Source organism: Pongo pygmaeus, chromosome 13, assembly GCF_028885625.2.
Source record: "Pongo pygmaeus isolate AG05252 chromosome 13, NHGRI_mPonPyg2-v2.0_pri, whole genome shotgun sequence".
Classification (NCBI taxonomy): Eukaryota; Metazoa; Chordata; class Mammalia; order Primates; family Hominidae; genus Pongo; species Pongo pygmaeus.
Window position 1 is genome coordinate 67,606,354 of NC_072386.2, and position 26,121 is coordinate 67,632,474.

Here is a 26,121-nt window from a genome sequence, read left to right on the forward strand (position 1 = left end):
AAGCCCTGCAGCATACACATGTGAAGGGGATGAGCCGGAATTAGAAATGGCTTCAAGGGCCCGGCGAAGGTCTCCCAAAAGGCACTACCAGGCAGTGAATCCCTGCACACCCAAACCTAGCGGCAGGCCTTCTTTCTTAACACAAAAACAGAATATGAACAGATACTTCATCTGTGACTGCTTTGTTAAGTAATCCTCTTATGGTATTTAATCTGCCAGTGTTTGAACAGATCATAAATGTTGTGGCTATCAAAACTAAGGAAGTAAATCAAATACAGCTGCTGGCAATGAGAACCAAGTAACAGTTACAAAGAACTCTGCACAGGTGACTGACCCAGCCTTCTGTCTGCTGCCAGCACAGACAATTTGGCCCCTAAAATTTTTCCTCCCCAACACTGTTATCTTCCTTCATTGACCAAATATTTAATTATCTATTCCTATCAAATTAAAAAATCAAGTCACAAATATTTTGTATCCCACTTTACCAAGTGGCATAAAAACATTATATTTTCTTCCAGAAAAAGGTTTAAGATGTCTTTGAAACTCCACCATGGAAACTGTTTCATTTCCTTATCATCTCTGTTTATCATGTGATCCTGAAAAGTCCAATTTCACCCTTTGCTCACATTTGATACTGGGAAGTAATGCCATCACGTACACAGCATTCAGCTGAGTTTCACTGCAAGAGGCACTGTAACTAGATGACTCTGCTCTCTGGAATATTTTGGTCTATTTTTCCTTTCTAATTTGTTCAGCTCAACCATGTGCCAAATGGTGTTAAAGAATTCCTGTTAAGGGGAAGTCATCTTCCTTTCACATAGTAAGTGTCAAAGCAAAAGAAGGTGTGCTAATACATTGTCAACCTAGGCACAGCGCCACCATAGTAGGGCTTAAGGAAGAGAAGAACTGAGAGCACTACAATTTTTAGATTTGTGTTTCAGAAGCATCTTGATGCTTGATAAAACAGGAGAATGATACAAAGAGTCACGCTGTTGGGCACACCCACTGTGTCACCTCCTCCATGCCTCATAATTTCCTGGCCAGTTTAACATCAAATCCTAATTAATTCAGATCAGCACTCAACAAAGCATGCTATATTTCAAAGAATGTTAGAGTTTAATGACACAAAATTGAGATTCCAGAGCTGCAAAAGGTCTTCAAGATCCTCTACCTGAATTCCTCATTTATTAAAGACATAAGCTAAGGCACAGAGCTATTAAGAGATCAGACTACATCCACAGAGCTGGCTAATGGCCTGGCAAAAGGGTCTCCTGAATCTTGCAACGGTCCTATTAAGCTGACAAAACGTCACCAGTCATTCCTGTGTTAACCACCAACACAATAACAAAAACCTTCCGAGGAAGGCAATAGTAGTCACCAGAGAAAATTCCATATTAGCACTCTGGGTAACATGTTCAATTTTCATTAAATTTGTTCTTGACCACTGCATGATTTCTGTTAAACTAGGCCTCTCCTGCATAACCACCGAATAGTAACTGGCCAGATCATAAGCCTGAAGTAGTTTAAGATGCACGTATGACACACTTTACATTGGCAAAGCTAAGAATGTTCAAACTCCACAGCAGTTGCTCCAAGGTAAGTGGGAGTGGGGAGGCTTTCAAGAATCTTTTTTTTGTTTTTTTGAGATGGAGTCTCACTCTGTTGCCCAGGCTGGAGTACAGTGGCATGATCTTGGCTCACTGCAACCTCTGCCGCCCAAGTTCAAGCAATTCTCCTGCCTCAGCCTCCCGAGTAGCTGGGATTACAGGCGCCTGCCACCGTGCCCAGCTAATTTTTGTATTTTTAAGACAGATGGGATTTCACCATCTTGGCCAGGCTGGTTTTGAACTCCTGACCTTGTGATCCACCTGCCTCGGCCTCCCAAAGTGCTGAGATTACAGGCGTGAGCCACTGCGCCCAGCCAAGAATCTTTACTCCTTAGTGAAATCATGAAAGAAAATAGGAAAGTTATATAACTGCATTTAAGCACTTTTTATACATAATGCTATAACTTGTGTCTACTCCTATGCAAAATAAATTTCAGTGATAGTAACATTAAGAGTTCTATTAATGCAAAATTTGGTAAACCAAGAATTTTGCTCAGTAATTCTCAAAAAGCTCAAATCAATTCATTAAAATTTGACTAGTATAAATATGAAAAGATGAAAATAGGTATTTAATTTGCCTACTTGAAATCACTTAGTAGATTAATTTTATGAATTAATCTAAACTCTTTTGATAGCTATTATAAACCTTTAGCTTTACAAGAACATTAACTCTAAACCTTTAGATTTACAGGACTTCAAGTGTTTTCTAGTGTAACTCTGAGTAAATATTCAGCAGACTTTCTGCATTAGGTTTGTCCAAAATCATTATCACATAAAGCTGTCTGACACACTGATGACAGGAATCACTTATTTCAAGACCAAGAGGTGATGTTTCTCTTCCGATGGCAATTCCTGCCATGGCAATTTCTTGGCTATCTTAGTGGGTCTATGAATAGGACACATACATAATAAATAAAACCCTACATGTGAAACATTTTTTATGAAGTTTTTTAAAGAAATATTGTCTTTTTTGTTATTAAATAGTAATAGCAATAATATGCGTACTGAGCACTTTCTATTTACCAGGACTTATTCTAAAGTGTTTTATGTATGTTAATTAGTGTAACCCTCCCTAGAACCTTATAAAGTTAGGTAATATTACTATTTTACATAGAAATTCAGTATTATTTCATCTTATACTAATTAGACCCCAAAATTGAAGCTGAAATGTATAGGCCCTAAAGAGAGGGAATTTGAAGGGAACTACTAGAAAAACAATTCTTGATTACTTGTACAAATTTAAGATTCCTAGCTATCTTGTTATGACCCTGTTGTGATCCTGTTATTCACTACAAATGCCCAGCTTCCTTTTTCATGTCCTTGGAATGCAGAAAGAGCTAGGAAAATGGCTTCCAAATCCAGAAGACTAATATTACCCTTTTAGTATAGGATCCCTCACTTTCAAAGCCATATATCCTATGGGAAGGAACATGAATCCCGGGGCACTGCAACCCTCTTGGATTAGCACTGCCTTAGTCATCGAGTCTCTTCTCAGCATTCCAAATTCTAATATATAGCCTCTCCTCAATGGTGAGTACAGAGCCCCAGGAAGGCGGAGGAGGGAAAATACCTGCTTCCAACTCAGCTAAAGGAAGAGAACTTGAGTAAACTAACTGTAGGGGCATGGAGATGGAGGGGACCATTTCCTCTGCATATGCAATATGTACTCAACATTGAATGAGAGCCCTTCCTGTGCACTGCGGGGCTCCAGGAACACACTGTCTCTTTACTTAAAGACAGCAGGTGAGAGAGTTCTATAACACCTGAATGATACAAAAAGCCAAATTCAAGGAAGCATCATTTATTTGGGGTTTGAAATAGTAATGTGTCTAGGTGACCCTGATGGACAAGCAAAGGGACCATGTAAGAATATTCTGAAGCAGTACTTAGGATAACTAATAAAGTAGCCTCATTTAAGAGTACAGCTGGGAACAGTATGATAGAAATAAACGCTGGCAATGTAAAAACTTAATAATAGGCTGGGTGTGGTGGCTCACGCCTGTCAGCCTAGCACTTGGGGAGGCCGAGGCAGGTGGTCACAAGGTCAGAAATTCGAGACCAGTCTGGCCAACATAGTGAAACCCCTTCTCTACTAAAAATAAAAAAATTAGCCAGGTGTGGTGGTGTGTGCCTGTAATCCCAGCTACTCAGGAGGCTGAGACAGGAGAATTGCATGAACCCGGGAGGTGGAAGTTGCAGTGAGCCGAGATTGGGCCATTCACTCCAGCCCAGGTGACAGTGCAAGACTCAGTCTCAAAAAGAACAAAAAAACAAAAACAAAAACAAAACAAAACAAAAAAACCCTTAATAATAATATCCACATCAATTACAGCTCTTGCTTGCCCTTATCCCTGGAGGCATTCATTACGTAACTTTGCACTACACACAGGAAGGTGCAGAATCACCTTTGCATGGAAAGCAACTGATGAGAAGTGAACGCTCCGACAGCAGGAGAAAAGCAAGGGGAATTTGCTTGTTTTTTCCAACTAGGTCAGATTCACAGAGGCAATGGGATTTCATGAGTAATTTGAGTGAAAGAAAGGTCAGATATATCTGCAAGCTGAAGAAGGAAGGAAGGAGGAGGCTACAGGCAAAAGGGAGCCCATCTTATTTAGCATCATAGGATGAAGGCCACTAGCATCATAGGATGAAGGAGGAACAGGCCATTCTGCACCTGCTGGAGGGAGGGAACTGTGGAAGTGCAGAGGCCAAATCTAGTCAGAAAGGGAGAGGGCAGGATATGTTTAGGCACGTGCTTGTCGCTACTAATCATTTCTGCTGGCCACGTGGCCTATGTGATATGTCTATCTCCTGGCAACTTACATAGTGTGGCAACTTAAAGAAAAGCCACATTTTAAATGGCAGGCATTTTTCTTACAAGATCAAATACTATATTATTCATCTATGGTCACCTTTACAAATGTTTCTTAAAAGACAAATTTTGCCTTTATAAAGGCAATGTGGACAAATTACTTAACATTTCTGAGCATTAGTTTCCTCATCTACAGGAATAGTAGAGTAGCTATTAACTGATAAATCTGTTGGGAGGGTTAAAACACAAATACTGTGTTCAGTTTGGTGTCTGGAATGGCGTAAATTATCAGTAAATGCTGGCTTTGCTTTCTATTTTTCATTATTTCTCAAAATCCCTTCAAGGACTGGAACTTAAAACTCTACATATAGACGTACTTTTTCCATGATCAGTTATGGGCTGCGTCTCCATTGTATCCTACTGCCAACACGAACAGAATAAAGATTAGTTTTAACAACTGACCAGAAAAGAAAAAAAAAGGAAGTAGAAAAGTACATCTATAGCTGCCAGCCATGAAATGCGCTGCTAAAATAACAATAAATGACTTTCATATTCTGCAACATTGTGAATTACTCTCTCCTATTCACTAATGGGAAAATTTAGGACTTCCTTTGAAAGTTAGAAAATTGACAGAATGTAAGAATTGTTATACATAAAACTGACAAATATTTTTCAAGAAACCAGTTTAGGTTAAATTATTTGCTAAGGTTAGGGATATATTATTTTAACTGGGCCATCATTTCTTTGCCAAGATATCTGTCACTGAGGTCCTCTATGGTCAGCCACAATTTAATGCCATTAACAACCAGGCAGGTGAAGCAAATCCATGAAGCCATGGGTGCAGTGCAGGTTAACAGGGAGCAGTACAGACTGTGGCCAATCAAATGCAATGGGGGTTGGGGGGTACCACCAGCTATGCAAAACAAAATACATTTGCAGACTGATTTCAACCCCAAAACTAGCAGTTTGCAACCCTTGGCAAACTCCTCAATTCTTTCATGATTTTCCCCTTTTCCCAACTCAGAGGTACCCCAAACTGTTATTAGTATGATACTTAGTACTAAGACAATTCATTGAAAAGGAGATAAAGAAAGAAATGAGCATTTTATTGTGCATATAAGCCTCAATATCACTGTTCTTCAAAGGTGTGGTCCATTTGAAAGGTGTGGTGTATAAACATCTCCATCAGAATCACGCAGGGAGAGGGCCCCAGAGTTCAATATTTAGTAAGCTTCCAGGTGATTCTTCATGCATTAAAGAGAACCCATTTCTCCCTAAAATAATTAATTTACCTTGTAAAGTTTTTCTGTTCTACTCACATTGTCCTGTCATTCCAAAGTCTCTTGCTTCATTTACATATCCCAACTTTCAGTCTATGATAAAATATTTTCTTTTCTTCTGGTGTATTCTAATCTAAAGAATCATTAGTTTGCAATCATCTGTTTCCATATATAACTTTTATTTTTATATGTTTTAGTTCATTCTTCATACTTAGAGATAATGTGAAATTTATAAGTAGTAAATGTGTGATATTCTAAATCTCCATAAAATACAAATAAATCTTTAAATAAAAACAGACTGCCATTGCAAGTCAGGATTTTATAGAAATAATTCTGTAGATACATTTTCTAAACTATCATTTGCAAATTTCAATCTGCATGAAAGTATGTTTTTTAGGAAATAACAAGTCAGTTTTGAATATTTTTATCAAAACATTATAGCACAGTATATTTCGTTCACTGTTTTATTCCTTCAATTATTTTTATCTCTATATGCTAAAAATCATTGAGTTTTTCTCTTCCTACCTTGCACAATATTGAATATTTTACCATTATTCAAAGTAAAGTATAAAAAAATCAGAAGAGTCTCCTTTCCAAACGACTGCTACAAATCTATATGCCAATCAGTTTTTCTACAGCAAAATTTTGGAAACTAAGGATGTCAAGATTCAGGCCCCCCCAAAAAGGTGGCACCACAATTCTAGGAATCCTACATGTTCCACCCATGCATCAGCCCCTTGAATTGTAAAACCTAAATTGTGGAAGCTAAGTTGGACCTGCTATATTACCTCTATCCTCTGAAAGAAGGATGACAGTGGATGATAAATGGATTCCTTGCCTCTTCACTCAACACCATTTATTTTCTTTTTTATTCATATAATTCTCTTTAACCAAGAGAATGGGTACAGCTTTAGTTTTGTTATTAGGGGTAAGAAAACTTTAATTCTACTTGCTTTAATTCTATGCTCACTAGAATCATCTTGCTCATCTTTCTTTTATTGTGTTTTATTTTTGTATTGCCTTTTTTTCTGCTCTCTTTATTTCCTTCTCTTCCAGCCACCTCAGAAAGTAAGAAATTGACAAAAGGACTGATATTGGTTGGTCATGACACCAGAATGGGTCAGGAGGCAGAGGAAGTGAGGGGAAGGCATGGGTCAGGGCCTTTATTGTAGTTTTTTCAGAAAGAAACAGGCAAAGCGAGGTAGGCAGAATTAGAATTGGCTAATTTGAATATTTTCAGCGGACTGTGGTATGTAGGGATTGCCCTTAGTTGCCCTGTTACCCCTGGCCCTGGAGTGATATTACAGAAGAGAGATCCCAGCTCAATCTCTGAGAGCTAAAGGAGGTGGCTGGTGGGTGTGTGCTCTGGACTGATCGGTTTGCACAGGAAAGGCATGCTGCAGGGAGTCACTTGTTAACTCTAGGAATTAGCTAGCCCAGATAGGGCAGAGTCTTCAGGATTAGCAAAGCCCCAAATGCTGGATCATCAATAATACAGAAAATAAGAAAATACAGTCAATACAAAATATCATTTACAAAAGATGGGAAAAACTAGCTAAATTAAAACCACAAAGAACCTAAAGTATCACTTTAGCCTAAAAAAAATGATCTATTCACTAGCACTAGAATAAACAGAAAAATAAGAAACTTAAGAGTTTACTTCCTTTCCTGTATTTTTCATGGCTATCTTTTAAATGAAATATTAACGAGCACAGGAGGCCTGGAAATCACTTTGTACAAGCAACCATTTCATAAACAATATATGAGATCATTCCCTGTATGACATATCTTTAATACATTTCATTATTTGAAACACATAGTTTGGATTCCAACAAACAGAACAGTTCAAATTCTAGCCATTTACTCTTTCCTTTAAAAGTAATGTCTGGTAACACTTTTATATTTAAAATTAAAATAACAAAAGTAGATGCTTTTAGAACCTAATGGATATTACCAGACTTTGAATTTATACTCATTCACTTATAAAATGGGGGGAAAAGCCCAGGAAGTCAAATAAAATACACAATTGTTTTAACACATGACAACAAGGAGCACAGGGATACAAATAAGGTAAATCCTAGGACTGCCTCCACATAACCACACAGCTTCAGTTTCCACACAACAACATGGCAAGGAGGATCCCAAAAAGAACCCAGTGCTCTCACTGGGTTGAAAAAACAGCGATCAGAATCGAGAAAGGCCTAGAATCCTAGAATGTGCATGACAGAATGCTGGAAAGGAGAGAGCTGAACAGAGAGAAAGCTAGCTGTTGAGATGTACAGAAGGGTGCCCTTGAACCTGAAGCTCAATAATAATGATCTACACGTGAGTGGGGTGAGAAAGAAACATGGGAACACATAGTCTGAACAATTCTCAAGGTTCACACAGGTTCACTGCACCACAAAGAAGGAATCAGTGAGTTTTCATAAGGGTACCAACATAATAGTGAAGTTTAAGTAACTATAAAAGAGAGGCTGCTCTAAACTTACCCTAACAAAGCCTAAAAGCAAGACTAAAAATTATTGAAGTGATCCCAAGTAAATCAGCTGCATGACAGAACAAAGTCCACCACTTTTCAAAGGAATCCAAAATATCCAGCAATCAACAATGTAAGATTCACAATGTCTGGCATCTTACCCAAAACTATCAGGCAAATAAAGAAACAGGAAAAGGTGACCCATAACTCCAAGAAAACTCAATAAATTTAGACCCAGAAGACAAGGATGTTTTTACAAAAGCAGTACTAGTTAGGTTCCACCACCTCAAGAATGTAGAGGAAAACAAACATGAAGAAAAGAGAAAGGAATGTATTTTTAAAGTCCCAAATGAACTTCTGGCAATTAAAAATACAGTATCTAAAATGAAAAATACAACAGATGGAAATAAGGGCAGATGAGACTGAAAAGAAAACATATGTGAACCTGATGACACAGAAATAGAAATTATCAAAAATGAAGCACAAAGGGAAAAAAAGACAGAAAAAAACGAGCTGTCTCAGTGTGGAACAAAATCGAGTTATCTAATATACTCGGAATTTGAGTACTAGGAGGAGAAGAGAGAAAGGTAGGAACATAAAAGGAAAAATATTTGAAGAAACAGTATCTGAAAATCTTCCAAATCAAATGAAAACTATAACACTATTGATCTAAGACCCTCAAGAAACATCAAGCAGAAGAAACATAAAGAAAACTACACGAGGCAGTTCATAATCATCCTGCTGAAAACCAGTAACAGACAGAAAATCCTAAAAGCAGCCAGAGAGAAAAAGACACTTTACATGTAAAGACACAACTATTTACTGCTTACAAAAAACACTTTCAATATGAAGATAAAAATGGTTTAAAAATAAAAGAAGAGGAAAAGATACACCATGCTAACACTAATTAGAAGAAAACTATGGTGGATATATACAAGAGGTCTTCAAAAAGTACATGGAAGGCCAGGGACAGAGACTCACACCTGTAATCCCAGAACTTTGGGAGGCCGAGGCAGGCAGATCACTTGAGGTCAGGAGTGTGAGGCCAGCCTGGTCAACATGGTGAAACCCCGTGTCTACTAAAAAATACAAAAAGTTAGCCGGGTATGGTGGCAGGCACCTGTAATCCCAGCTACTTGGGAGGCGGAGGCAAGAGAATTGCTTGAACCCGGGAGGCAGAGGTTGCAGTGAGCCAAGATCACGCCATTGCACTCCAGCCTGGGCAACAATAGCGAAACTTAGTCTCAAAAAAAAAAAAAAAGTGCATGGAAAATGTGTATTATGAAAAAACTATGCATGGATTTCAAAAATGTTTGTACCAAAATAAACTCATACAGACTTGTTATAACATATCTGAACAGGATCTAGTTTGAGGCACTAAAAATAAGAAGATACTGGTTTGAAAAACGCCACTATCAGAGCAACATGAATTCTGCTAAAATTGAAGCAAGAACAAATGCCAAATTTATAGTGAAACTCACGTGGAAGAATGGTGAAATCACTGATGCTTTACGAAAAGTTTATGAGGACAATGCCCCAAAGAAATCAGCAGTTTATAAAGTGGATAGCTCATTTTAAGAAGGGATGAAATGATGCTGAAGATAAGGCCCACAACAGCAGACCATCCACATCAATTTGTGAGGAAAAAATTAATCTTGCCCTAATTGAAAAGCACTGACAATTAACAGTAGAAACAATCAACACCACAGAAATCTCAATTGGTTCAACTTACATAATTCTGACTGAAAAATTAAAGTTTAGCAAACTTTTCACTCAGTGGGTGCCCAGGTCAGCTACAGTCAAGAGTGGAGCTTTCCGTGGAAATTTTAAACAAGTAGGATCAAGAACCTGAAGCATTTCTTTAAAGAACTATAACAAGAAATGAAACATGGCCTTACCAGGACGATCCTGAAAAAAAAGCACAATCAAAGCAATGGCTACGAAGAGGTGGAAGTCAAAGCAAATGCAGCAGAAGGGTCAAGAGCAAAGGTCATAACAAAAGGTTTTGGGGACACTGAAGGCATTTTGCTCACTGACTTTCTGAAGGGCCAAAGAACACCAACACCTGCTTATTATGAGAGTGGTTTGAGAAAGTTAGTCAAAACTTTAACAGAAAAATGCCTGGGAAAGCTTCACCACAACAATGTTCCTACTCATTCCCTCTCATCAAAAAAAGGACAATTCTGTGAGAATTTTTACAGAAAATTATTAGGCATCCACCTCATGGTCCTGATTTGGCTTCTTCTGACTTATTTTTGTTTTCTAATCTTAAAAAAAATATTTAAAAGGCACCCATTTTTCTACAGTTAATAATGTAAAAAAGACTGCCTTGACATGGTTAAATCATCAGGACCCTCAGTTCTTTAGGAATGGACTACATGGCTAGTATCATTGCTTACAAAAGTGTCTCGAACTTGATGGGGCTTATGTTGGGAAATGAAGTTAATACTTTTTATCTTTTAATCAATTTTTCCACAAAATTTCTGAAGTCATCTCATATTAATAACAGACACAGATTTTAATGCAAATAATACTATCAGAAATAAAAACAATCATTTCATAATGATAAACTGGTTAACTTATCAAAAGGACATAACAATCCTAAATGTTTATGTATCCAATAACAAAGCTTCAAAATATGAGAAGCAAACAATGACAGAACTGCAGAGAGAAACAGACAAGTCTACAATTATACTCAGAGATTTTAATACCCCTTTCTCAATACTTAATAGATTAAGTAGAGAGAAAAGCAATAGACCAAGTAGAGAGAAATACATCAAAGATATAGAGGACTTCAACAACCCTGTTAACCACTTAACCAAAGTGACATAGGCTGCTTTCCCAACAACAATGAAAAACATTATTTTCAAGTGCACATGAAGCACTTATCAAGATAAACTATATTCTGGGCTATAAAACCAGTCTCAATAAATTTTAGAAGAGTCATATAAAATATGGTCTCAGACTACAATGGAATTAGAGATCAGTAACAGAAAGATATCTAGAAAAATCTCCAAATATCTGCAAACTAAAAATAAAACAAAAACAACAAGAAAAACCACTTCTAAGTAACACATAAGAAAAAAATCAAATAGATATTAGAAAGTATTAGAAACTAAGTAATAATGAAAACAACATATTAAGTGTGAAATACCACTGACGTGTACTTAGAGGTAAATAGGTAGTACCAGACACCTGTATTTAAAACTACAGAACTGATTTTTATAACTAATAATCTTAAGACAAAATACTCATTACAAATACTCAACTTCTCTAATATACTGGGCTTTTACTCAATTACAATTCACTGTACAACCCTTCACTCAAGCCTATCCACAAGCCAAAGCCTGGTATCACTTCTATTAGACCTAATGTGACTAGAAAAGTCTATACCAAAAACAATTTCACAAACCCAGATCACAGCCTCCATTACTATAACTACTCAAAAAGGCCTAATTAAATTTTATTTCCTCTTTTTTTATTCCACTCTTTTTTACTTTACTCTTAATTATCTAACCTGTTACCCTGAGTAATTTCAATCACAACATAAACACCAACAATGTTCAACCAGCAACTACCACCAATCAACACCCATAATTATATAAAGCACCCACACCCACAGAATCCTCATGAATCAACCCTGTCCCCTCACCCTCAAAAATCATTCAACTTCCCATACAATTAAAATTAACTACAACCACCAGCCCCTCATACTCAGCTATCCATCAAATTAACACCAAAATTGGATTTCATCAAAATTAAAAACTGCTTGTCAAAAGACACTGAAAGAATAAAAAGACAAACCACAGACAAGGAGAAAATACTTGCAAAGCATACATACAGACTTGTATCCAGAAAATATTAATACACAAAAAAATAAGAAATCAAGTAATCCAAAGGAAAAAAATCAGTAAAACGTTTCACACTTTATCAAAAAAGTTATACAGATGGCAAAGCACATGAGAAACTACTCAACAACATTAGTCATTAGGCAAATTAAAACCACAATTAGATACTTCACACCCATTTAAAATGGCAACATTTTTTAAAAAGACTGACTATACCAAGTGCTAGCAAGGATATGGAATTCTCACACACTGCACAATATTAAAAATCACTTTGGAAAACAGCTTGGCAGTTTCTTAAAAACTAAAACATACCCCTGGTAATGTGTTCCAGCCATTCCAGTCCTTGGATTTACTCCGAGGAAAAAAATTAAAAAAACGCACGTATCTATCAATGACCTATGCACGAATGTTCACAGCAGCTTTATTTGTCGTAACCAAACACTGGAAACAATCCAAGTGTCCATCAGTAGATGAATGGATAAAGAAAATGTAGTACAGCCATACAACAAAATATGTCTCAGCAAAAAGGAGCGAACTACTGACACACAACAACATAAATGAATCTAAAAACGACTAAGTGGAAAAAGGCAAGCAAAAGTGGACATAACTGTATGTTCCCTGAGGTGTAAAACTTAACTAAATACAAATAAGTCTGCAGTGACAGGAATCAGATCAGTGTTTGGAGGGGGAGATAGGTAGGTGGGAGGGAGGATAAAAAAGAGGCACAGGCAACCTTCAGGTTTGATGAATATATTCGTTATCTTCACGGTGGTGATGATTTCATAGACACATGTAAGTGACAAAACATCAAATTCTACATATTAAATATGTGCAGCTTACTGAGTATCAATTACATCGCAAAAAAACTGTTATTACAAAATGTTATTACAACAAACTATAAGAGACAATCTAAATTCTATTTTACTAGGATCGTATTATCTACAAGCAAAATTTTTGCTATATACGTTTTTCTTTATAATAGGATTTTACTAAGTTGAAAACCACACTTTAAACTTTTTTAAGGTAACTATGCTTCCCCAAAGGAACAAAATTCATTTTTCTTAGACCTGGCTTACTACAGCAATGCCTCACTACAGCAGAGACACAGAATCTTATTACTAGCCAAAACTTCACCCAGGGGAAAGTAAATAGAGCATTAATAGACACTAAAACAAAGTTTATTCATCATAAAGTCAGGAAATTCAATGCTAAGATACTCATGAGGGGAAAGAGGTAATGAATTTGTGGAAAAATAATAATATTCACTCTGTGACTACCAAATCGCTTCTTGAAATAAAATACTAATCCTTGGCACAGGAGATGGACTGTGGACCTCTCCATTCTTCAACAAACCATGCTCTTGCTCAGTGTCTGGAAGAGCTTTCTCAGCAAGCCAAAGGCCTTTTCCTCTGGGCTGCCCACCAGGTCCACTGCCTCTGCCACAGTCAACGTCAATTCCTGCCCCAGGTCTTTCGTTGCCCTAGGTTCGGGCAGTCCATCAGCTGCTGCTTTGACTCCCTCTTCACAGTCTTTCTCAGAAACTCATTTCATCACTCTCCCCATGGGCTTTTGTCTTTCAGTTCTTTTTAGAATTCCTTCTGCTTTTCAAAACTTGGACTTTTCATCTTCATGGGAAATCTAACATGTAGGTGAACTATCTTCTTTAACCCTGAATGCATCTCAGGAAAAGGATATCATGCCACTATTACAGAATGGGAAGCTGCCCTGTCCCAGGTACATGTATATCCCTGTTGGGCTGACAACAGCTCTCACATGGAGGAAAGGATTCAGTTCCCTAGGTCAGATTCAACTGTGGCCACTCAATGCTTTTAACATTATAAAATCACCTGCACAACTATTAGGCTTCCACCACCTGCTGTGCCTAGAATCAGCCCCTCTCCATCAATATTTAGGTTCTGCTCTTGTTGGTAGATTTCGGGTCCAGCTTTCTCTGTGCTCAAAGTGCCCTCTTCTTGTGCTCAGTTTCCCCTCCTTAGCCACCTGAAAACCAACAAAAGGAATTCAAGTACTGACACATACTACAACATGGATAACCCTTAAAAATATCATGGTAACTCAAGGAAGCCAGCCACAAAATGCCACATATGATTCCATTTATTTGAAAAGTCCAAAATAGGCGAATCTATAGGCATATTAGGTAGATTAGTGGTTATCAGGGGTGGGGGAAGGAAGAATGGGGAGTGACTGTTAAAACGTTCAGGTCTGCTGGGCACGGTGGCTCTCTCCTGTAATCCCAGCACTTTGGGAGGCTGAGGCGGGTGGATCACCTGAAGTCAGGAGTTCGAAACCAGCCTGGCCAACATGGTGAAACCCCATCTCTACTAAAAATACAAAATTAGCCGGGCATGGTGGCACATGCCTGTAATCCCCGCTACTTGGGAGGCTGAGGCAGGAGAATCGCTTGAACTTGGGAGGCGGAGGTTGCAGTGAACCGAGATCATACCATTGCACTCCAGCCTGGGCAACAAGAATGAAACTCCATCTAAAAAAAATAATAATAATAAACAAAAAAAAATGTTTAGGTTTCCCTTTGGGATGATAGGAATATTCTGCAATTAGATGGTGGTAATGGTTGCACAACTCTGCGAGTATACTATCCACTGAATTGTATACATTATAATCACTTTATAATTCAGTGATAAGTATACTTAAAAAAACCACTGAGTATACTTAAAATGGTGAATTTTATATTATGTAAATTATATCTCAAGTTTTTTTTTAAAGATAAAGAACTGAAACGGTAGAAAGGCAGAAACAAAAACACCAAGGATGTTGTCTGCTTAGAATAAAATATTTTAGGACCACTTCAGATGAAATTAAATCCCTACAGGCTAAATGAACCAATAAATTCAAAAGGTGAATTATATTCCTCTTTTTTCATTAGAGGAATCAAAACTAAAGATTTCCTTTAAGTGTTTTCCAATTCTTATACAAATGATAATAGATGTTTCAGGATGCCTAAGTGTTTATTTACCATACAGTTTCCTTCCTCTTGAACTACAAAGTTTATCTGGAACAACCTAATGAAATAGCAAAGCAAAAAAGTAATTTAAATTAGGCTATTAGACAAGGCAGTGACATTCTATGTATTGAATGTATTTCCCAGACACTATCTCAAATGCTTTCCATTTCCCAATCCACAACACTGCTCTGTTCTAATAGATCTGGCCATCATATGTAAATGGCCTTCAATTACATTTCATTCCAAATTAATTTTCATAAGTATACCAAACCAAAGGCAAGACAGTGCCGTTTGCCAAAACAGAGACACAATTATGCCAGCGCTCTTAAAGAGGAACTCAGAGAGAATACCAGAGCCAGCATTCACTGGCTAAGTAACCCCTAAGTATGGGGATTTTATGGGAAATCACCTCCTGTGGCAAGTTGATTCTGCTCCCAGAGAGTCTGGGGGAAGTGATGCCACCAGCAAATGCACCCAGGTGAGGGCATCTTAATGGACAGTGCTCTTCTCCCTAGTGAGGTGTGATGGCAGAGCCAAGAGCTTACTCCAGATAAAAATATTTTCAACCAATCACGGTAGGACTTCACTTTCTCCCTGAAGAAATTAAAGTATATTTACTCTTTGAGGTTTGCCGTTGGTCGGCATGCACCCCCGGGTCTGTTATTGCTAACCCAGGGAGATACAGTAACTCCTTCATAATGCAGCCAAGCGGCCCATTCAGTCTTATTCAACACCCCAATTCTCCCTCTGGCCTTTCCACCTGGCAGGTGGTAAATACAACTGTGGTTTTCTTAATGATTTCACACTCCTGTGATTCCCTGTAATTTTCTAACACACCCGAATTACCATCCAGTGCCCTAAAGCATCAATTTAAGAATTTTTGCTGGACTGAAAGTTAATGCAATCATCGAAGTTTCCAATTTAAACTCAGGAATTAGCTTGTTTACTCCCCAAGATCTTGCCTCCCTATACACTTAGCCTGATGCGACAGCCAATTTAACATTTCCTGACATGGAAGAATACAATTAAGGCCAACTTAGAAACAAAAAGTCATAAAATGTAGATGATGGAAGAGAGGTTACACTATATATAATACAGATTATACTAATGTATGTTATATATAAGTACGTACTACGAATTTTACTAATACACTAACAGTTTTAAATATCGCACAGCAAAATTTTCAGTAGTTTGAAGAGCACTGGAAAACAACCCAGCTTTACTTTCTAGCCACATCAACAGTTCAACACTATGGATTTTCCAGGAAATTGGGGGCAGCTCTTTCTTTAAATATGTGAAGGCATCAAATTCATATATCTATCAGGCATGTAATGCATGCCTACTAAATGTAAGGCAAAAGGAGCAAAGTGTTTTCTTAGTTTCAGGCATGCATTCCGTAGACACAGAGACCAGTACCCATTTCTCTAACTCACCACCAAATTCTTCATGAGCAACTTCATGAGCCAAAGATCTGAACCTTGTTATGAAAGTGATGGCTCATGCCTGTAATCCCAGCACTCTGGGAGGCCGAGGCAGGCAGATCACCTGAGGTCAGGAGTTTGAGACCAGCCTGGCCAACATGGTGAAACCCGGTCTCTACCAAAAACACAAAAATTAGCCAGTTGTAGTGGTGCACGCCTGTAATCCCAGCTACTTGGGAGGCTGAGACAGGAGAATCGCTTGAACCCGGGAGATGGAGGTTGCAGTGAGCCCAGATTTATGCCACTGCAGTCCAGCCTAGGCAACAGAGCGAGACTCCATCTCCACAAAAACAAAAAACAAAAAACTGACTGAGTCACAAACTCTTCGTCTCTACTCTGCCCCGTGCTCATGCTCAGTTCCACATTGCAAACCTGCATCACATCTGCCCTGGACACAAGTTTTCTTCCCAACTTGATTCAGTGTTATCAAAAAGTTACCAACGGCCCAACTGCACACACACATCAGGAAGAGAGGCACTTAGGGCTTTTCAAAGGCAGTAGGGTGGGCTATAATCAAAACCTGGGGTTGAAGGCAGGGGCAGTCCTCTTCCCATTCTGCCTATTCATCCTTAAAACATTACCTTTAAAAACACAGACTAAGATTTGAAGGCAGAAATAAAGATGTTCTTTGAAACCAATGAGAACAAAGACACAGCGTACCAGAATCTCTGGGACACATTTAATGCAGTGTGTAGCGGGAAATTTATAGCACTAAATGCCCACAAGAGAAAGCAGGAAAGATCTAAAATCAACACCGTAACATCACAATTAAAAGAACTATAGAATCAAGAGAAAACAAATTCAAAAGCTAGCAGAAGACAAGAAATAATTAACATCAGAGCAGAACTGAAGGAGACAGAGACATAAAAAACCTTTCAAAAAAAATCAATGAATCCCAGAGCTGGTTTTTTGAAAAGATCAACAAAATAGACCACTAATAAAGAAGAAAAGAGAGAAGAATCAAATAGACGCAATAAAAAATGATAAAGGGGATATCACCACTGATCCCACAGAAATACAAACTACCATCAGAGAATACTATAAACCCCTCTACACAAATAAACTAGAAAGTCTAAAAGAAATGGATAAAATCCTGGATACACACACCCTCCCAAGACTAAACCAGGAAGAAGTTGAATCCTTGAATAGACCAATAACAGGTTCTGAAATTGAGGCAATAATTAATAGCATACCAACCAAAAAGAAGTCCAGGACCAGACGGATTCACAGCCGAATTCTACCAGAGGTACAAAGAGAAGCTGATACCATTCCTTCTGAAACTATTTCAATCAACAGAAAAAGAGGGAATCCACCCGAACTCATTTTATGAGGCCAGCATCATCCTGATACCAAAGCCTAGCAGAGACACAACAAAAAAAAGAGAATTTTAGACCAATATCCCTGATGAACATCAATGCAAAAATCCTCAATAAAATACTGGCAAACCGAATCCAGCAGCACATCAAAAAGCTTATCTACCACAATTAAGACGGCTTCATCCCTGGGATGCAAGGCTGGTTCAACATATGCAAATCAATAAACATAATCCATCACATGAACAGAACCAACGACAAAAAACACATGATTATCTCAATAGATGCAGAAAAGGCCTTCGACAAAATTCAACAGCATTTCATGCTAAAAACTCTCAATAAACTAGGTATCAATGGAACGTATCTCAAAATAATAAGAGCTATTTATGACAGACACATCGCCAGTATCACACTGAATGGGCAAAATCTGGAAGCATTACCTTTGAAAACTGGCACAAGACAAGAATGCCCTCTCTCACCACTCCTATTCAATATAGTATTGGAAGTTCTGGCCAGGGCATGGAATGTTTTTCCATTTGTTTGTGTCCTCTCTTATTCCTGAGAAGTGGTTTGTAGCTCTCCTTGAAGAGGTCCTTCATATCCCTTGTAAGTTGTATGTTGTATTCCTAGGTATTTATTCTCTTAGTAGCAGTTGTGAATGGGAGTTCACTCATGACTTGACTCTCTGTGTGTTATTGGCGTATAGGAATGCTTGTGATTTTTGCACATTGATTTTGTATCCTGAGACTTTGCTGAAGTTGCTTATCAGCTTAAGGAGATTTTGGGCTGAGATGATGGGGTTTTCTAAATGTACAATCTCATCTGCAACAGGGTGACTATCATTGAATATTACAAGGAAAGTTCTAGCCAAAATAATAACAATTAAAATGAAAAAATACTGGAAACAAAATCATTAGTATTTGGGGATGATATAATTGCTTTTCTTTAAAAAACCCAAGGGAAAAAACTATTATAGAATTAAGAAAGTTAAGAAATATTCTACAAATATTAATCATGCATGCACCATGGCAAATCCTGAGGCAGGTACTAGGGACACAACAGTAAAAAGAGGGACCCAGGATGCACTGTAGAGTCTAACAGAGAATAAAATTAAAATATAAGTTTCTCATACTGTTTTTTTTTCTTTTGTTCACAAAAGAAATGCAAGTAACATCAGTTCCATTTTGAGGCAATTCAGTAAATGGGCTTCATAAGCCCACTAATAAATTTGAAAAACCCAACAGCTTTTCCGTAATAAGTAAGTAATAGCTACAAGATACAATTTAAGAACAGTCTATTCACTACAACAATCAGAAACAAAATATAAAATATCTAGGAATAAATTTAACAGGAAATGTAGGACCCATATAAATAAAAGGACAAGATCCAGGCACAGTGGCTCACGCCTGTAATCACAGCACTTTGGGAGGCCGATGTGGGTGGATCACCTGAGGTCAGGAGTTCGAGACCAGCCTGGCCAACATGGTGAAACCCCATCTCTACTAAAAATACAAAAATTAGCCGGGCGTGGTGGTGGGCACCTGTAATCTCAGCTACTCGAGAGGTTGAGGCAGGAGAATTGCTGGAAGCTGGGTGGTGGAGTTTGCAGTGAGCCGAGATCGTACCATTGTACTCCAGCCTGGGTGACAACAGCAAGACTCCATCTCAAAAAAAAAAAAAAATTCCTTTACTGAAGTAAAAAGGAGAAGACATTTAAAAAAGAAAGGAAAAAAAAAAAAAGCAAGACATACCACGTTACTGGACTTTTAAGTATAAATTTTCCCAAAATCAATCTATATGTTTAGTGTGATCACATTCAAAACCAATGGGGTTTTTTTTAGAGGTTAACAAATGATTCTAAATTTTATGTGAAGAATAAATGTGTGAGAATGGCCAAAAATTATCCTTTAAGGAAAACATGAAATGAACTACTCCTAAACAGAACTCATGACATCAGCCCCACATCTTCAGACACAAGTAGGCTGAGCTACCTGGCTCTACTGCAAGGCTCCCCAATCCTTGTCCCTGCATATGCAGCAGTAAGGGCAGGGGCATATTTTTACACGCAGCTGGTGTATGCCCTCATTTCTGTGAACCACTCACTTCAGAGCAACTCTCCCAAAAAAGCAGGTCTAACGTGTATGGAAAATGCTGTCAGCACAAGGAGCAGAAATTCATCAGGAAGAGTTCACAACCACACTGAGATTCAAGTCAATTCTTTGAGGGAAACATAGAAATAGGAAGCAATGGCCGGGTGCAGTGGCTCACACCTGTAATCCCAGCACTTTGGGAGGCCGAAGCAGGCAGATCACTTGTAGTCAGGAGTTCAAGACCTGCCTGGCCAACATGATGAAACCCTGTCTCTACTTAAAATACAAAAATTAGCCAGGCATGGTGGCATGTGCCTATGATCTCAGCCACTTGGGAGCCTGAGGCAGGAGAATCACTTGAATGTGGGAGGCACAGGCTGCAGTGGGCTGAGATTGTGCCACTGCACTCCAGCCTGGGCGACAGAGTGAGACTCAAAGTAGGGGGCAATGAAGTCATTTTCTGGGTCTTCATGATCAATCTTAAAGATTTCCAGGAAATTTTTTTTTTTAAATTGAACAATTAACTAAAGTCCTTATTGGGTTATTATATAATAAAGTAAAACTTAATTTTCTCATATGGTGAATACTATATATTTAGATTCTTACAAAAACCTAGAAGTCAAAGCAATAATATTTAGCTGTTATATTTGCATCTCCTTTAATTTTTAATAGAATCTTTAAAATATAACCCATTCATCCAACCATTATATTCCTGAATTTCTTATGAAAATTCAGCACACACCAAGAATGAAAGGTTAAGCCTGTTTTGTAGGCACAAAGAAACTTTAAGACACTGAAGAACTCGCCATATATCAACAGAGTAAGTAAGCTGGAGCTGAGGCTGGGGCTGAGCTTTTAATTTCTGGGTCTGAAACAGGGACCCTCCAGATGCCCCCATCCATTCCACAGCCATGAGCTAATGAGGTCCAGGGCATCATAAAGTTATCCCCATGTACACAGTCAGCTGCATTCTGTTCTGAAACTACAGGCTGCATGTCCAATCCTGACCAGACAGCTGTCTTTAAAATTTTAATATACATTGCTCCAAGAGGGACTAATGATAGTAACTACCACATGCCATGCTTACTATGTGTGAGATACTGTTGTAAGGACTTTAAAGACACGCATGTAATCTTTGCAGCACTCCTTATGTACTAGGCACTAGTACAATCATATCCAATTTACAGATGATAAAACTGAGGCACAGAAAGGCCACCTAACATCTTGGAGGTCAGAGGGGAGGATAATGGCCTGCACTTTCAACACCCAGGATGCAAGGCTGCCTAGTGCTGTAGCTGCTCACACAGATCTCCATCTCTCTGCATGCCCCAAGGCCAGCTGAGAACACTCTCTGTAATGAAAAAATATGCAAAAGATGGCTCAACCTAACTACTCCACGTTCTAAGGTTTAATTAATACAAACTGCAAAGCGTGACTGATTACTGCTGTTCACCTTGCTCCTATAATGAGTCATACAAAATACTCAGGTAAATCCTCATTTTACTTTGTTGCATAGCTTGAAATATTCTTGTACAGTGTTTGGAATGATTCAAACTACAAAATTCTACCTGCCAAATAATAAAGTGGATCACTGTGAAGTCTTAGTTTGGTATGAGCCCACTGTGACAACCCCTCAATGGATCGACTCAGCCTTGCTCAGATCGCCCTTGGTGCTCCCTGTCTTGTATTGTGTCTTTACCTAGTTAGTCAAAATACAAGTTCCCTACAGGGCCCATCCCCTACAGCCTTGCAAAATCCTCTGTACATAAGTAACTCAACACTTTTTTGGTGACTCAGGATTAAGTGGGATAAAAAATTGTATTGCAGCAAACGAAAACATTTAAGTGCCGTAAATAAATCTTGGACAGTCACATTTAAATCATTCTGACAACTAAGCTCTCAGTGCTAGCAATTCTCTAACTCACCACAGCCAACTTTTACAGAATGCTTACTGGGTACCAAGAACTGCAATAAGTGCTTTATTCAAACTGTACCAGCTAAGCCTCACAATGGTCCTTTGAGAGTGGTTGCTTTGTATTAATATAATTATCTTCATTATACAGATAAGGAAACAGGTTTAGAAAAATAGGGCAACTTACCCAAGGTCCCATTGCTAGTATCTCATTTCCCAAACTACACTTTTACCGTTATCAGCCCTTTTTTTTTTGAGACGAGGTCTTGCTCTGTCAGCAGGCTGGAGGGCAGTGGCGCGATCTCGGTTCACTGCAACCTCCGCCTCCCAGGTTCAAGCAATTCTCCTGCCTCAGCTTCCTGAGTAGTTGGGATTACAAGCGCACACCACCATGCCCAGCTAATTTCTGTATTTTAGTAGAGTCGGGGTTTCACCATGTTGGCCAGGGTGGTCGATCTTTTGACCTCGTGATCCACCCGCCTCAGCCTCCCAAAGTGCTGGGATTATAGGTGTGAGCCACCGCGCTCAGCCCCGTTATCAGCCTTTTTAATGGAGAGCAACAGGAAGAACAATCCTATAAAGCTCTCACTGCAATGAGAGTCATAGGATTCAGTGTGTTCTTCTGAAGACCCTTCTAAGAGGTGTCCTTCTGATCCTGGCATCGGGAAGAGCCATGTCACTGTTAAACAGTTTGTTTTAAAGATACTACAAGTGGTATAACTGATAAGGCTTCTATGTTATGCCAGTTGCTAGCAAGCTCCATGCCCAGTTTGAGGTCCACTGACATTATGTGTATCATTTCATTCTGATTCCATTTACTATCCTGCAGTTGTTTTAACTTTTTGTCTTCTACCTGCTTCTAATTTATATTAGTTTATATTTAACAAAAGCACCCTTAAGTGCTTTTAGAAAAACGTAGAACACAAAGTAAAGTGCCCAGTAAATGTTCAGCTCATTTTCAACAATCAAGGCTGAAGAACAATTGGGGTCAGGTGTTAAGAGTCCTAACCAGTGGTAAAAATTGGCAGCCAAAAACTATCCACCCAACAGGCTTGGTTTTTGTTTTTTGGTTTTTTTTTTTTTTTTTTGAGACAGAGTCTCGCTCTGTTGGCCAGCCTGGAGTGCAGTGGCACGATCTCAACTCACTGCAACCTCCGCCTCCCAGGTTCAGGTGATTCTCCTGCCTCAGCCTCCCAAGTAGCTGGGATTACAGGCACGTGCTGCCACGCTGACTAATTTTTGTATTTTTAGCAGAGATGGGGTTTCACCATATTGGCCAGGCTGGTCTCGAACTCCTGACCTTGTGATCCACCCACCTCAGCCTCCCAAAGTGCTGGGATTACAGGCGTGAGCCAACACGCCCCGGTCCAGGCTTGTTTTTTAATTCTAGACAATAGTTTTATGCTTTTCAATTAGTTGGCAACATTTAAAATCCAAGAGATTTCACATAAAAAGCAGATACTTTATTTATCTGGAAAAACTGGAAGCTCTGGCAACCCTAAAAACCTGCTCTCCATACATGGCAACATTCAAAGCTGAACAACAGCTTCAATGAGCCATAAGGTTTTAGTTGGCCAGAGGTCCCACCCAGTGTCACTCGTTTAAAACTACCTGCCTGAATCCCAAAGGTATATGACTTTGCAAGCACCAAGCACTAGACTACATTAACAGCAAATAAATTCCTGACAGAGAAATCTGCAGCTACAATTATTAGGCAGGATTTCACATCTGCTGGGAGAATCTCAGAGTACCCCTTTTATCTCCTTTACCTTGAAAAATGGGATTATTTAGAAATTAGGCCTGAGAGAGGCAAAATGAGACACACTGGATAAAGGCATCTATTTATAAAGCCTCCTAAGGCAGAGCGCTTCCTTCAGCTATTGGCACTAACTCTCTAGTTAGCTTCTTCCCTGGCCCTTCTCCACACTCCATTCCCCACCCTAACCCCATCTCAGTACTGCTGTCTCCACAACAACACAGATTAAGGCCAAAAGCAAAAATGGCAAAATCAAGCCCTCATTCTCCAAGGGCTCCTACCCCAAGACTTTCTTCCTTGACCGCCCACCTGGAGGCGCCGTGAACACAACTATCCACACTTCCCAAGGTCAAAACAAAACTGAGCTCCCTCTTGAAAAAAAAAACAGCAGCTACCATTGTTCAACCCACAGGCATTCAGAGTGTTCATACAGCAAAGTCGAAATTCCCCTTTCAGGAAGTTCCTGGGAGGAAGTCAGTGCCCTGAAGCTCAGCCACTCCTCAGACCAGAGAAAACAAAGGCAACGCAGACATGCACTCTCCAGAATGGCCATGACATCCCAGAACAAGAAGCGGGGTTCTGCAACCCTGGAGCATTAGCCAGGGTGCTGAGCTTCCCCAGCAGCCCCTTATAGAAGGAACCTGTTAACTTTGCAAGTTTGAAGAAGGCTAGTGGGGTTCTTTCCTTTATGTTTCTTGTATCTAAAGACTTCTGCCATATTTTGATCAGGATCCAACCATGAAACCAGTTGAATACTTGAATGGGATCATGGGTGTAGTTATTTGTCACCTTGCCCCAACTTAACCCCCTTGTCCTGATTCTTTGGAAACCAGAACCCTCCACCAGTGGCAACAGCAGTCCCTGGTACCCTAGTAATAACAGTAATGTCATAGTATGCGTGGAAAATTATTCCTGACACTGTACATCTACAATTTGCTGAAATTCTTCCTTTTTCTTAAATTATATGAAAAGTAATACATGTGCAGGTAAGTTTTCCTAAACAGAAGCATGGTAAAAAGTGGAAAGTATGTGTCTCTGGGCCCATATTCCCCATTTCCACTCCCTTCCATTATTGCTTTTACAGTCCTTCTATGGTGATCAGCTTAACTAAATGAAAGGCTTCTATCCCTGATTTGTCAACTTCAGACAGTATCTACTGACTTACCGCCTCCCCCGTATCTAACTCATTCACACTTACTTCACCTCTATTTTGTCTCTAGTTTTCTTGATTATACTATTTTTAGTTCTTCAATTGGTTAGCTCTGTTTCCTGTTTCAGCAGTATTACACAGTATTTCTCTACATCCCACCATGTAAAAGAAGAAAATGAGTATCGAGGTCCCTCTCCCTCCTGCCTCTTTTCCTGCCTTCTAGCCTCAGGCTTCTGTCTGCTCTTCCACTCCCTTCGCATTGCTAGATTTTAAAACCTTGGTGATTGTTTTCTCTCTGTAGTTATAATTACATCATTCCTGTCTTGTGTGGGGATTAACCAATAAACTATTTAGCTACATCCACAACAGTATGATTGTGTAAATATTACCTCCCACAAAACCAAGAGCAATGCTCAACTCCTAGAAAAGGAAATAGAACCCTGTATCAGTGAACCTCAGAGTCAAATGGGTTCTCTTTTCTTACACTCCACTAAATGTTCAAAACTATTATCACACTTTAGTTTGCTTTTTCACTTTTTAAAAAAATGGGCCAGGTACAGTGGCTCACGCCTATAATCCCAGCACTTTGGGAGGTGAGGCGAGTGGATCAATTGCGGTCAGGAGTTCAAGACCAGCCTGGACAACATGGTAAAACGATGTCTCTACTAAAAACACAAAAATCAGCCGGGCGTGGTGGCACAGGCCTGTAATCCCAGCTACTGAGGAGACTGAGTCACGAGAATCGCTTGAAACTGGGAGGCAGAGGTTGCAGTGAGCCTAGATTGTGCCACTGCTCTCCACCCTGGGTGACAGAGTGAGACTCTGTCTCAAAAAAATAAAATAAAAATTCGGCTGGGTGGTGGCTCATGCCTGTAATCCCAGTGCTTTGGGAGGCCGAGGTGGGCAGATCACCTGAGGTCAGGAGTTCAAGACCATCATGGTGAAACCCCGTCTCTACTAAAAATCCAAAAATTAACCAGGTACGGTGGCGGATGCCTGTAATCCCAGCTACTTGGGACGCTAAGGCTGGAGAATCGCTTGAACACAGGAGGTAGAGGTTGCAGTGAGCCGAGATCGCACCATTGCACTCCAGCCTGGGCAACAAGAGCGAGACTCTGTCTCAAAAAATAAAATAAATAAAATAAAATAAAATAAAAATAAATATATGAAAGAACTATTTGATATCTACCTGTCATGGCCAATATTTGTGTCCATGTTGTTCTTTTCTTCAATCAAAACTACACTCATACGACCTCAATACCATCTGGAGTTCATCCCCTTCCAGTAGGGAAGTGCCCATTACTAGGAAAGCACAAGGGAACAGTTATTGAGCCAAACAATTAAGCTAATAAAAAGAACCTCTAAGGTCCCAAAGCCCCAAGGTGCATGCCCAAGGAGGGGGAGATTGAACTC

General features: G+C 39.1%; 1 protein-coding gene across 3 annotated transcripts in view; it reads right to left on the reverse strand.

Moving 5' to 3' along the window:
* Positions 1 to 26,121, reverse strand: part of LOC129044246 (guanine nucleotide-binding protein G(q) subunit alpha) — a 311,030-nt gene that overhangs the window by 232,876 nt on the left and 52,033 nt on the right. The window contains exon 1 of one of the 3 annotated variants that reach the window (XM_063649616.1): positions 17,685 to 17,793. The exons of the other annotated variants lie outside the window; for them this stretch is intronic. The gene's annotated coding sequence lies outside the window, so the exon portion shown is untranslated. Of the gene's footprint in view, positions 1 to 17,684; positions 17,794 to 26,121 lie in introns of those variants that run through there. 3 annotated transcript variants of the gene reach the window in all.